Genomic DNA, 13,241 nt, shown 5'->3' with positions numbered 1-13,241 from the left:
GGGTTTGTTTAGAAAGTTCTCTTGTAATAGTGTAAATTGTGAATGTTTTGTTTTGTGTTTATTTTTTTGTTTGTTTTTTAAAAATATATTTTATATTGCACTGATGTTATATGGTAGCCAATAGAAGTTTTTTTTTTTTTTTTTTTTGAGATTTGGCTCCCCCCCCCCCCCCCCCCCATGCATTTTTCTTTCAAACCACACCATTGAGATATTGCTTTCTGTGTCTAGGGCAAAGAAAAGATTGTCACCATTCTTAGCAAATTACTATTACTATGTCACCGTGGGTTCATGGGTGCAAGTCATGCCATGTACTTATAAACTGTCCAGTGCCGTACTATAGCCTTTTAGTATTCGTATGTAAAGCACTTTTGTGCAACTTGAAATGGTTAAGGGCTTTCTCAATATTTGTACATGTTTCTTTAAATAGCTAGTGAGATGGGAAGGCTCTGATTAAAATGCTGAAATACTGTTGTCAAATACTTCTATTTAATTTTCTTTTATGTGTAATAGTTTGATTATTTTGTTTGTTTTTCATGTTATGGGTCCCACGAGGTGTTTATTCACCAATCAGTAATTAGTGGTGAGAAAAGAAAATTTTAACTTTGGAGCTCTTGTGCTTAACAAAGTAGGGGATTTTGAAACTTGCCTTTTAGGCCTACAGTTTGCAAGCTCAAACTCAGCCTTGTTTGCTATGTAGTGAATAAACCTCTAAGCAATCTGTATGACTAAAAGCTTCCTATTTAATGATACTATCCCTTTGCTCTTGTCCAGTAACACATTACATATGCATGTGCTGCCTATATATCACAGGACCTGTCAGCTGACCTTTTCAGCCTTGCATAGATAATGACTTTTATCTTGAAAGTCTCATATGGTTAAGAGGACACATCCAAATATTTTCTTCTATAAAGGAACCATTTTGCAGCAACATTTCAAGAAAAACCTACATTACCGTCAGAGTTCCTTAGTAGAAATTGGAGTCTACGAGTGAAAACCACTATTCTGTGTCTGATAAATCTTCTTGCTCGCCCCCTTGCCTTCATCTCAGAATAGGAAGTGATATTTCTGACAGCCTTCAAAAGCCAAAATGTGAAGCCAGGGTGAATATTTGAAATCTGATTTTATTTTTTTTTTTCCCCTGGTCTACTTCCTTGAAATATACTTTTAAGAATGTATATTTACAAATACACTACCTTTGTGCCATCCCCCAACTTTCAGAGAAAAAAATGAAAATGCAGTAAAATGTCTCAAAAAATACTTGCAGTGTGCTTGTCTTTGTTCTAAATCTCGCTTAAGCAAAATAAATGGAAAGATGTGCAATGTAGCTTTGCTGCAGTCACATTTATGTGTGAAAGAGCCTAAACTATACATTCACGTGACATTTTATTTTTCCAGTCTACTATTACTCTCTAAATTAGAAAAGAGTCCTTCTGCTGAAATGTTTTTTAGACCTTTTTAGTCTATTTTAAGAATGCAGTTATTGGCTCTGAACCTAATACAAGCAACCTTCATGCAATTGTTGCTAAACACACACATTTATTTAATTTTACGTAATCTGTTTTTCCCCCTCATACGTCCATGCACCAGTCTTCACAAATCGATAGTTGCCCTTTCCTCTCTCACAGGACACGTAGTATTGAAAAGGTATAAAAACAAAGCAGTGTGCTAGTCTTGTAAAAGGCATCACAATATTGTTTGTCTGCCAGGTGTGGATGCATCACCTTCCTGTTTTTTTTTGGTGTTTTTTTTGGGTGGACTTCTCAGGGATTAACCAAAGGGAAGAATACGCTTTCATTAAACCTGATTGTCCAAAATTTTAGATTTACATGGCTGTAAGCTGTTTGCAAGATGTCTTTTGTGGTTTGAAATTCTAATGTGGAACTAATATAATAAGGGCACTCTAAGTAGCATGTCCACTACACTTTATTGTAGTGGAAAGCAGCAACAGGTTTGTGTGTGCTGTCCCCAGTTTATAACGAAACAGTTTTTGAGTTCTTGGACAAAACCTGGCTTCTTGTTACACCCAAAGCCCAGCCACTCAGAATATGCTAAGTTTTCACCTGCATTATGCATCCACAGCTGTCCAACCAGTTACAACCAGGCTTCCTAAAAGGTAGATCCCCAGAGGTTGTAGAACTGTAACTCCCATGATCCTTCGCATGCCTTTAGAATGACATGGCATTATGGAAACTGTAGGTTTAAAACATCTGGGAATCTACGCTTTGGGCACCCATGAGTTCCAATAACAGACTTGTACTGACCCTTTAATGCGGCTTTAACCCCTTAAGGACACATGACATGTGTGACATGTCATGATTCCATTTTATTCCAGAAGTTTGGTCCTTAGGGGGTTAAAAAGGATTTAATTTTACCACATGGCTCTGTTATGAGAGAGTCAACCACATAAAGATTTCTAGGCTTATTCTAGTGCTGTTAAGGTTTTTCCATTCAGTTTCATGCTATATTATCTTTTCTTTTATTATAGATGATTTAAAATATTTTCAAACGTGCTTATTCATGCCTTTGAGGGCAACTATAGGAGTATTTTACAATATAAAGACACTTTTTTTCCCCCCCTTAAATTGTATTACAATTTATTAAATGTGAGTTAAATGTTTTCTGATATCTTAGTTATAAATTATTTCTTACTGACTGTAGTATTGCACTGTTTAACTATAAAATATCATCTTAGTCAAGAATTCATATTGCCCGACCAAGCACACTACCCAACTCTGGGGCCTGTTCAATTAATCTATTTGAAACCGTTATATGGGTTCCATACAGTATTCATGCCATTTGTATAGAAGAGTACTTTGTGTCTTGTATTGCAGTAATGTTTGGCTAAATGTAAATATTGTGAAACGTTTTTATGGGTTTAAAAAAAAAAAAAAAATACTGAAGGAAAAACCAAACCAAACATTGTATCAAGGTAGGAGAAAATAAGTCTTATTAGACACTACCCTGCATAAATGTGGATTTTTGCAATTTGGATGCACATGCAAATATGTGGGGAAAATAACCATTCACATGCCATGAATTTAAATGTTTAAAAAAGATTCAATGATAAATAAAGAGTCACTCTTAGAAGCATAATCATTCCAGCCTCCTGTAGTGGATATGGTTCCTAAAGTGCTGTGATACCATTGTTTAGAAATGGTTTGATTAAAAACTGAGGCCTTTTATCTGTGCCAAAGGACTGTCCTGTCTCTTGATAGTTCAGAATTAACATTTTTGCATCATCTCTGGATGACACTGATTAGCTGAAAGTGATGGACAGATGTCCTCTTTGTGCACCATTTAGTCAATGTTTAGTCAATCTATGCTGTCCAAGTTGAATGAAATTAGCAGAAGTGTTAATTCTGCAATTTTATGAATGGGGTTTTCTCTAATGAGAAGTGCTCTGGTTAATATCAAGCCATTCAGGAACAAGTTTAAATTGAGGGTTGTGGGGAGTGCCTTGTTGTTAATAATGTGTCCATCACTTCCTATTTCAGTGTAACAGAACCATTTATTGAAGGTGAATTTACATTTGATTTAATCTCTTAAGGACATCCTAACGAACACCATTTAAATATCATGTGTACAAATTATTAATCGTATTGAGCAGCAATTACTAAACAAACAGTTTTCCACACTAGCAAAGATCTTGTCAGCCAGATTGTGGTAACAATATTGATCCTTGAGAAATTAAAGGGGACCATCACTTCTTAAACCTAAAAATGTTTCTGAGCATTGTGTATGACCCCCGACAAACAATACATAGGTCTAACCCACCTCTCGATAAGATGAGAGAAAATCAGCATTGTAGTGTATTAACGGGCCTGGTATCGCACAAAGCTTTTAGTAAGGTGAAACACATCAGAAAACAGGCAAAGAATAGTCAAGGAGCCTAGGGATATAGAAGATCAGTGTTACAGTATGCAAAGTGAGGTGTACCAGAATACAGAATAGTCAAAATGCAAGCCATGTCAATAATCAAATAATCCACAAAAATAAATACTTTTTTGGTATTCAGAAACAATAACAGAATGAAGGAAAGTCTTTGTATTTGGCATACATATGATAGAAGTGTCATTTTCAATGGTTATAATGGCGTCTTCAAAATGTGCCTGTGCGGTATCGCATGATGGACCCATAGGAACTTGCGTCTGAAAAATGACGGCTAGCAAATGAGTAAAAATCTGAGAAGCCAAGTTTGGTATCTGAAATGATGCAAAGGTGTCGCACAGAGTTACGGTAACTGGCTTAAGTTTCATATATAGTGACAGTTTAGTTATCCCCTAGATTTATCGTGTTTGTGACCCCCCCCCCCCCCTTTTTTTTTTTTTTTTTTTTTTAACCCCAATGCAATGTGTGCCATGGCCGTGCTAGAACTACGATGGATTGTGTTAACTACTAAATCTTTATTATACATTTCAAAGAAAATGGAATATCATGTTATAGATGTATTTCAATGTTTAATTTCTAGAATACAATTTGCTATGGTTTGGGTAGTTGTAAAAAAAAAACAAAAACAAACAAACAAAGCAAAAACTTATTTCTTTTATGTTTCTATGTATGTGACTTTGTGCATCAGATTGTATGTGACCCTCTCAGGGTTATTTACCAAAGTAAGAATTTCTAAGTGAATTTAATATTTAAGCTCAGAGCAGCCAAATTGAAGACATAGCTCACATAAAAAATGTTTCCAGTATAGCAATTTTGATCTTAAATTTGAATTTCACTTTGAGTTCTCACTTTAGTGAATAATCCTGTGTGTGAGGATATGCATGTTTGTGTATGCATGAATGACTGTGTTGCCTAGTGAATGACCAGGGTTTGGGTAGGCAACCTGTGGTACACCGGATGTGAACTACATTTCTCCTGATGCAATGAGTAGCTGGTAGATGACCTGATCGGAACCGATAACTGGAAGAATAGTGATGTGTAAAAGTAATATGATATGGCATGGCCAAAAAATGTCATGGGGAGGAAGCTTGCACAATAAGACTGAATGAAAGGGAGTTTAATGAAAGTAGGTATGGAACCTAACATGAAGAAAGGGGCAACTGATTTGAAAGGATCAGCAAATAAAATGATGAAGCTGGTATGCATGAGGAGAGAAGACATAATAGAATGGTGCTGACATGTTCCATGAATGAGAGAAGGGAAGCCAGCACTAAAAGCAACAGTGATGTTGGCATGAATGTTAGGGGTGATGACATTTTTAAGGACAGAAATGCTTTAAATGGACAGGGTTCTGGTACAAAAGTAGTGTTGGTCATTTGAATTAAGGTAGAGGGAGCTGGCATAGATGGAAGTTGTAAATATGAGAGAGTTGAAATAAAGGATAGTGATGTCCCGAACGGTTCGCTGGCGAATAGTTCCTGGCGAACATAGCTTGTTCGTGTTCGCCACGGACAGCGAACATATGCGATGTTCGGTCCGCCCCTATTCGTCATCATTGAGTAAACTTTGACCCTGTACCTCACAGTCAGCAGACCCTCCCTCCCAGACCCTCCCACCTCCTAGACAGCATACAATTTAGATTAATTCTGAAGCTGCATTCTTTTTTTTCTTTTTTTTTTTTGGTGTTTGTGTTTATTATACATTATCCTCCATAGCCAGTAACCTGTGTTTATTATACATTATCCCCCCATAGCCAGTAACCTGTGTTTATTATACATAATCCCCCATAGCCAGTAACCTGTGTTTATTATACATTATCCTCCCATAGCCAGTAACCTGTGTTTATTATACATTATCCTCCCATAGCCAGTAACCTGTGTTTATTATACATTATCCCTCCCATAGCCAGTAACCTGTGTTTATTATACATTATCCCCCATAGCCAGTAACCTGTGTTTGTTATACATTATCCCTCCCATAGCCAGTAACCTGTGTTTATTATACATTATCCTCCCATAGGCAGTAACCTGTGTTTATTATACATTATCCCCCATAGCCAGTAACCTGTGTTTATTATACATTACCCCCATAGCCCGTAACCTGTGTTTATTATACATTATCCTCCCATAGCCAGTAACCTGAGTTTATTATACATTATCCCCCATAGCCAGTAACCTGTGTTTATTATACATTACCCCCATAGCCCGTAACCTGTGTTTATTATACATTATCCTCCCATAGCCAGTAACCTGTGTTTATTATACATTATCCCCCCATAGCCAGTAACCTGTGTTTATTATACATAATCCCCCATAGCCAGTAACCTGTGTTTATTATACATTATCCTCCCATAGCCAGTAACCTGTGTTTGTTATACATTATCCTCCCATAGGCAGTAACCTGTGTTTATTATACATTATCCCCCATAGCCAGTAACCTGTGTTTATTATACATTATCCCCCATAGCCAGTAACCTGTGTTTATTATACATTACCCCCATAGCCCGTAACCTGTGTTTATTATACATTATCCTCCCATAGCCAGTAACCTGTGTTTATTATACATTATCCCCCCATAGCCAGTAACCTGTGTTTATTATACATAATCCCCCATAGCCAGTAACCTGTGTTTATTATACATTATCCTCCCATAGCCAGTAACCTGTGTTTATTATACATTATCCTCCCATAGCCAGTAGCCTCTGTTTATTATACATTATCCTCCCATAGCCAGTAACCTGTGCTTATTATACATTATCCCCCCATAGCCAGTAACCTGTGCTTATTATACATTATCTCCCCCCCTAGCCAGTAACCTGTGTTTATTATACATTATCCTCCCATAGCCAGTAGCCTCTGTTTATTATACATTATCCCCCCCATAGCCAGTAGCCTCTGTTTATTATACATTATCCCCCCATAGCCAGTAACCTGTGCTTATTATACATTATCTCCCCCATAGCCAGTAACCTGTGTTTATTATACATTATCCCCCCACGACCAGTAAGCTGTGTTTATTATACATTATCCCCCCCATAGATTGCAGGATAAAACTTACCAGGAAAGGTTAAAGGATCTTAACATGTATTGCTTGGGGGAAAGACGAGACAGGGGGGATATGATAGAAACATTTAAATACATAAAGGGAATCAACACAGTAAAGGAGGAGACTATATTTAAAAGAAGAAAAACTACCACAACAAGAGGACATAGTCTTAAATTAGAGGGACAAAGGTTTAAAAATAATATCAGGAAGTATTACTTTACTGAGAGGGTAGTGGATGCATGGAATAGCCTTCCAGCTGACGTGGTAGAGGTTAACACAGTAAAGGAGTTTAAGCATGCGTGGGATAGGCATAAGGCTATCCTAACTATAAGATAAACCCAGGGACTAATGAAAGTATTTAGAAAACTGGGCAGACTAGATGGGCCGAATGGTTCTTATCTGCCGTCACATTCTATGTTTCTATGTTTAGCCAGTAACCTGTGTTTATTATACATTATCCCCCCCATAGCCAGTAACCTGTGTTTATTATACATTATCCCTCCCATAGCCAGTAACCTGTGTTTATTATACATTATCCCTCCCATAGCCAGTAATCTGTGTTTATTATACATTACCCCCCCCCATAGCCAGTAACCTGTGTTTATTATACATTATCCCCCCCCCATAGCCAGTAACCTGTGTTTATTATACAGTACCCCCCCACATAGCCAGTAACCTGTGTTTATTATACATTATCCTCCCATAGCCAGTAGCCTCTGTTTATTATACATTATCCCCCCATAGCCAGTAACCTGTGCTTATTATACGTTATCTCCCCCATAGCCAGTAACCTGTGTTTATTATACATTATCCCCCCACGACCAGTAACCTGTGTTTATTATACATTATCCCCCCATAGCCAGTAACCTGTGTTTATTATACATTATCCCTCCATAGCCAGTAACCTGTGTTTATTATACATTATCCTCCCATAGGCAGTAACCTGTGTTTATTATACATTATCCTCCCATAGCCAGTAACCTGTGTTTATTATACATTATCCCTCCCATAGCCAGTAACCTGTGTTTATTATACATTATCCTCCCATAGGCAGTAACCTGTGTTTATTATACATTATCCCTCCCATAGCCAGTAACCTGTGTTTATTATACATTATCCCCCATAGCCAGTAACCTGTGTTTATTATACATTATCCCCCATAGCCAGTAACCTGTGTTTATTATACATTACCCCCCCCCCCCATAGCCAGTAACCTGTGTTTATTATACATTATCCCCCATAGTCATTTATCATTTGACCTAGGCAGGATGATGTCTTAGGCCGGCCCAGAGAGTGAGTGAGTGAGTGAGTGAATAATATAATATATATGTTCAGAAACATATTAGTAATATATGTAAATCGGGTTCATGCAAAGAGCGTGAAGAGGTATTAAAGAAAAACACACTTATTGCATCAAATTTACAAAGCCAAACTTTTAAAAGCTTTCCTCATTTCTTTCTCGGGATGAGGAATATATCGGTTGTAGACTGAGGATTTCCATCTGCCCAATCTTTTAATAATATGCACTGGAGTGTCAGTGTTGAAGGAGACCGAAGCTGCCCCTGTTCTAAATGAAAGACCCGAGACATGGATACAACCCAATCTTAGGAGTAGTGTTCTGATGTAGAAGATGAATTTAGCTGTAGTCAGAGGGATTCAGTGAGAGTAGTGGTGAGATGTGTGTGGCATGGCTGAGTGTGGGTAAGTAAGAGTCAAGTATTTTAACTGGGCACTAGTTTTAGGTGGGATAAAGTGGTATAGCGGATGGATGAGTAGTTTGGTTCGTTTTAGAGGTTTGTAGAGAAAGTATATAGTGATCATGATTTTTAGCGATATCCAATATTTTTAAGGTGGTCTCAAACAAACATAAAATGCTATATAAAATTTGTGGGAATATCGAATAGTCGTGTACAGTAAATCAGAGAGGGCTCAGAATATCGAACCATTGATCGGTAACCTGGATGACTCCTGCCTCCACACGAGCCGCATGCGGCTTGATCTCCTCTTCTGACTTAGCCGCGTGCACTGACCGCAGTGATCGGTCACGTGGTCCGCCTGGCACTAGGAGCACGGCTCGAGTCACGAGCTCGCTCTTAAAAGGGCAGTGGGAGCCAAAAGTTGATTCAGGCTCCCATTGGCCCACGTCATTCCAGCACCCCCACACACGAACGTTTTGGGGGCGTAGGCATGACGTGGGCCAATCACTGTACATTAAAAAAAAAACTAGAAATTTGACTGTGAAATAATAGCAGTCAGTTTCCTTCACACATGTGCGTTTCAGGGCCTGCCAGGGCACAGTGTCACACCAGTGCAACTCATATCTGGTGTAACAGTAGTGTACATTTAAAAAAAAAAAATACAGGGGGCTTGTTGTCACCTTTCGAGGACCCTTGGTGTTGTACGTTGCTGGGAGGAGGAAGAGACCTTCAATGACATCAGTGAGGACAAGGAACGGGACATGGCTAGCTTGGTATCCAACCTTGTGCAAATGGGGAGTTTGCGGTTGTGCAAATGGACTGTTTGCGGTTGTTTGCGGTGCGTTAAACGGGGAGTTTGGTATTTCACTGTGAAGCGGGCGTAACCCTTACACTACCTGATCGATACAACCTCATACCTGATGTTTTAAAGCACGTTATTCCAAACAATTTAGGAATGTTAGGTGATTTATGCCCTTTATGGATTAAAACCAGACTCTGCATCAACTATGTAATTTTCCATGGGAGTTTTGCCATGGATCCCCCTCCGGCATGCCACAGTCCAGGTGTTAGTCCCCTTGAAACAACTTTTCCATCACTATTGTGGCCAGAAAGCGTCCCTGCGGGTTTTAAAATTCGCCTGCCTATTGAAGTCTACGGCGGTTCGCCCGGTTCGCCTGTTCGCGAACATTTGCGGAAGTTCGCTGTTCGCGAACGGAAAATTTTATGTTCGCGACATCACTAATAAAGGAATAAGGTTTTTTAAAACAAGGGCACTGTGCTAGATAAAATGAAAGCAAACCTGTTGTTTTTTTCTTTCCTGATGCCCCCTGTATCTTATTATTTTCTCCTCCTTGGCACTTGCCTCTATTTATATTTATTATCTTTTCTTCTGTGTCTGGGTGCCGCCATTTTATTCTCCTATGTCCAAGATGTTTGCAATCTCCCCTCTGTGGGATTGATTTTTCTCATGAATTGTGGGTAAATTTGATTGGCAATAATACAGAACCTTGCTTTAAGCTCCACCCATTATAAAATTTTGTGAGATTCAGATATGGAACTGCATAGAAACAGATTGTATGAATTTTATTTTTGATGACAGACCCGCTTTAAATCAGGATGAGATCTGGAATGAAGATGGAGAAATTAGAATCTAATATAAAGAAGGAAAAAGAAATTCGGCCCGGCAGAATTATGGACCAAGTTTAGGCCTATTCAGGGTCTTAATTACAAAATGCGGATATTGATGAATTCCATACAAAAGCGGGACTGTTGGAGTCGTTTGTGTTTGTAACTTCAGCCTCTACACATATTTCATTATAAATGGTACAATATAGTAACCAAAATAATTTTAGCTTAAAGGGACACTATAGTCACCAAAACAACTTTAGCTTAATGAAGCAGTTTTGGTGTATAGATCGTGCCCCTGCAGTCCGACTGCTAAATTATCTGCCTTTTAGGAGGTAAATCACTTTGTCTATGCAACCCTAGTCCCACCTCTCTGCATGTGACTTACACAGCCTTCCTAAATAGTTCCTGTAAAGAGTCATCTAATGTTTACATTTCCTTTATTTCAAATTCTCTTTAATTTTGAATTTCTTATCTCCTGCTCTGTTAATAGCTTGCTAAACCTCCCAGGAGCCCCCTGTATGTAATTAAAGTTCAATTTACAGAACAAGAAATAATAATGTTTAAAAGTAAGTCACATCTGATTGAAAATGAAACCATTTTTGTTTCATCCAGTCAGTGTGAGTCACAGCCAGGGAAGGTGTGGCTAGGGCTGCATAAACATAATCAAAACTGATTTAACTCCTAAATGGCAAATAATTGAGCAGTGAGACTTCAGAGGCATGATCTACACACCAAAAGTGCTACATTAAGCTAAAGTTGTTTGGGTGACTATAGTGTCCCTTTAATGAAGCAGTTTTTGTGTATAGATCATGCCTCTGACCAGGGGCGTACCTAGAGCATTTGGCACCCGGGGCGGACCCTGAGTGTGGCACCCCCTCCCCCCCCCATAATAAAAATGTAAGAAAACACCCACAATTTTTTCAATGTTTTCAATAATATTTATTGCACAAATTTGTAAACTGTATATCAACTTGAAAAAAATGGAACTATGAAAAATAAATTAACTTAGAAATAAATACAATTTAAATAGTTAACATTTACTTAACAGTTAATACGCTTTCTATAAACAAAAAACAGAGATCCAAAGTGACCACTCAGTCTATTCGGCAGAGGTAATTTGCAATGATTCACATCCGCTGCCTTCGAGCCTTCATTTCTGCAAACTTATCGATTACGTCATCAAAGCCAATCTTCCTTGCATATTCATGCTCAATTGAAAGTATAGCTAGATTTGTCAACCTTGTCTCACTCATGGTTGAGCGAAATACATTTTTTATCAATTTTAATTTGGAAAAACTTCTTTCACATGAAGCAATAGACACACAGAGAGTCAAAAAGAATCTTAAACACAGTGACAAATTTGGCAGAGATTCACAATAATCCCATTTAATAATGAACTCCAGGAACTGCAATGCCGTCCATTTCTTTGCTTCTTCAACACTGATCTTGGCAGCTTCCAAATGCCTCCGAAGACGTTCAATTTCCCTAAAGATGTCTTCATCAGAGAATTCGTCAAAAATCTCAGTCAATTTTGGAGTATAATTACGAATATCTTTCTCTGTTGCCACAACCAGAGAGTTTGGCTGAATAACAGCAAACATTGAAAGGATTTTTTCAATTGCCTGGGAACGAATTTCCAACTTGTGATGAAAACGATCAAGACACTCAAACATAGCCCTTTTCATTTCCTCTGGCAATGTGAGACCAGCGTCCTTTGCCTTCTCTCCTGGCATTGATTTACGGAGCTTTACTCTCCCTCTTCTTTCCATTGAAATGTCAATTTCTTTACACGTAGTAGTTGCATAACAAATGGCCTTCTCCACAATTTCACTGCGCTGATCTGCTAGAAACGCTTTCAAACCTTGTAGTTTCACAATGCACTTTTCAAGAGTGAGTCCCACAGTTTGCAAATATTTCTGTGTGATATTAACTTCTTCTAGAACTTCACACCAGAAAGAAAGGTAACACAAAAAAGAAAAATCACATACGGCAGACAGCAACATCTGAGACGATCCTCTTGTGTCCACATTTTCTTTGGGATTACACAATTGTTCAAGAGCTGAAGTCAGTTTTTCAAAATTTGCCCTCACTGGCTTCACAGCATCATAATGAGCGCTCCATCTTGTTTGGGAAAGTCTTTTCACTGTCACACCTAAATTCTCCATCAGCACTCCCCAACGATGTGTAGAAACCGAAAAAAGGAATACACTCTCTCCAATGTTCCAAAAAAAGTCACACAGGAAGCAACACTTCCAAATGAGTGCACCCCACATAGGTTCAGGGAATGGTTTGCACATGGCATAAACAAAGCCTTGGGATTAAGCTCTTTTATTTTTGCCTGAACACCACCATGAATCCCTGCCATAGTTGCAGCATTATCATATCCTTGACCCCGGCAAAGGCTTATGTCTAGTCCATCTTCCTCGAGATGTTGCAGGATATTTTCTGTGAGCTCAGCAGCAGTCTTTTCAGCAACAGGAAAGAAGCCCAAGAAGGATTCCTTTACTTCAACATGGTCCCCTTCAATATGAACATATCTGATCACTTCACACATCTGATCAGTGTGGGACACATCAGGGGTGCTGTCAAAAAGAATCCCAAAGTACTTTGCTTTCTTGATATCAGCCACTATTTTGTCCTTCACATGATTTCCCAAAAGACAAATTAATTCATTCTGAATTTTTGGAGAGAAATAGGAAGTCATTCTCTTTCCAGATGCAACAGCATGTTTCAGCCTCATGAAATGTTCCTTTAAAATGGGATCATAGTTTGAGAGCAATTCTACCAATTCGAGGAAGTTGCCTTTGTTTGCGGATGACATGATCTCTCTATGACCACGAAAGGGAAGATTCTGGTGAGCCAGAAACAAAGTTACATCCAAAAGGCGATGCAAAATATCCCTCCATTTCCTTTTCTCTCTGTCCACTGTTGTTTGATGGACATGATCAATGCATTTTGTAGCTTCAATCCTGCTCTCAAGGT

At 38.5% G+C, this 13,241-nt stretch overlaps 1 long non-coding RNA gene across 1 annotated transcript in view; it reads left to right on the top strand.

Annotated features, from left to right (window-relative positions):
- Window positions 1-188: 188 nt before the first annotated feature.
- LOC134587232 (uncharacterized) overlaps window positions 189-13,241 on the top strand; it is a 53,240-nt gene continuing 40,187 nt past the window's right edge. Inside the window, exon 1 of the long non-coding RNA XR_010086620.1 lies at window positions 189-274. This is a non-coding gene — a long non-coding RNA (uncharacterized LOC134587232). The remainder of the gene's footprint in view (window positions 275-13,241) is intronic.

The sequence above is a fragment of the Pelobates fuscus genome, chromosome 2 (assembly GCF_036172605.1).
Source record: "Pelobates fuscus isolate aPelFus1 chromosome 2, aPelFus1.pri, whole genome shotgun sequence".
Taxonomy (NCBI): Eukaryota; Metazoa; Chordata; class Amphibia; order Anura; family Pelobatidae; genus Pelobates; species Pelobates fuscus.
The sequence above is the reverse complement of the archived record's forward strand: the minus strand, read 5'-3'. Positions and strand labels throughout refer to the sequence as shown.